Below are 219 nucleotides of genomic sequence, written 5' to 3'. Positions count from 1 at the left end.
TCCTGCCCGCCCCGCCCGGCTGCTCTGCGGCCAGCCCTCCTCGGCGCGTGCCCGCAGGCGCGCACGGCGGGCTCAGCCCGTGGGCTCGCGCACCCGCGGGGCCGGGAGCGCGCGCGCGCTCTCCCTCCCCGCCCCGCCCGCCGCCACCCCGCCCCCGGCCGGGTACCCTCGCCGGACCCGAGAGAGAGCGTCGCCGCCATCTTAGCCGCCGCCGCCGCC

The sequence above is a fragment of the Psammomys obesus genome, unplaced genomic scaffold, assembly GCF_907164565.1.
Source record: "Psammomys obesus unplaced genomic scaffold, mPsaObe1.curated_primary_1811, whole genome shotgun sequence".
Lineage (NCBI taxonomy): Eukaryota > Metazoa > Chordata > Mammalia > Rodentia > Muridae > Psammomys > Psammomys obesus.
This window is presented reverse-complemented; position numbering follows the sequence as displayed.